We start from the raw sequence: 964 nt of genomic DNA on the forward strand, positions 1-964 counted from the left end.
ATCAATCATGTCATGATATAAACAGAAATATTTTATTAATTAATACTTAGTAAGTGACTAAACTGCTTCTTATGACAGATTATATATTGGGGGGGCATTAGTCTTTTACATCCAGTGTGTAAGTTCTATTATTCAGGATACTTCAAAAAATTCAGACTTTTTTATATTAAAAGTAAATCTCCATTATCTAAAGGAAAAATAACAAGTTATTAAGACTTAATACTAAAGTAAAGTCTCATAGAAACCATTCTGGATAACTTCCTCATCCCCTACTATGTCATCTCCTCAAAAGAACTTTTAATTTTTTTAAAGATTATATTTATTTATTTGAGAGAGAGAGAGAGCAAGCACAAGTGAAGGGAGCAGCAGACTCTCCACTGAGCAGAGAGCCTGATATGGGGCTTGATCCCAGGACCCTGGGATCATGACCTGAGCCAAAGGCAGATGCTTAACCGACCAAGCCACCCAGGTGCCCCTCAAAAGAACTCTTAAATAAAAGAAGATAAATATTGCTACCATGTTCAGTTACATGGGATGCTTTGGAACACATAAAAATCAAGAATTATCTTGTCCTTCAATTATATACTTTTGAATATACTATAAATTGAAATCTGGGTGGGCAGATTTTTCACCAATTTTCATGTCACCCTTGCTGAGGGGCCATGCTAATCTTCCCTGTATCGTTCCAATTTTAGTATATGTGCTGCCAAAGTGAGCACTGGGCAGGGAGATGTTTCAGTATAAAATACTTTAAAATTGAAGGGAAGTGAGGAAAAATGTTTAGTTTATTGAATAAAGTTCACTGACAACCTAAGTATTTCAAAACTATCAATATATTTAAATGATCAAATATACCATCGAGCCATCACATTAGATACCTTACTTAATTTCTGGCAATTCTTGCCATTTTTCAAGGGTTTTCTTTTAGTGAGTACTTGACCTCAAAGCAAGCATTCTATCTTTT

General features: G+C 34.2%; 1 pseudogene; it reads right to left on the reverse strand.

Annotated features, from left to right (window-relative positions):
* Nucleotides 1-599: 599 nt before the first annotated feature.
* Nucleotides 600-719, reverse strand: LOC123801181 (U6 spliceosomal RNA; annotated as a pseudogene).
* Between the last annotated feature and the right edge of the window lie 245 nt (nt 720-964).

Source organism: Ursus americanus, chromosome 10, assembly GCF_024610735.1.
Source record: "Ursus americanus isolate L20-20 chromosome 10, mUrsAme1.1.p, whole genome shotgun sequence".
NCBI classification, from domain to species: domain Eukaryota; kingdom Metazoa; phylum Chordata; class Mammalia; order Carnivora; family Ursidae; genus Ursus; species Ursus americanus.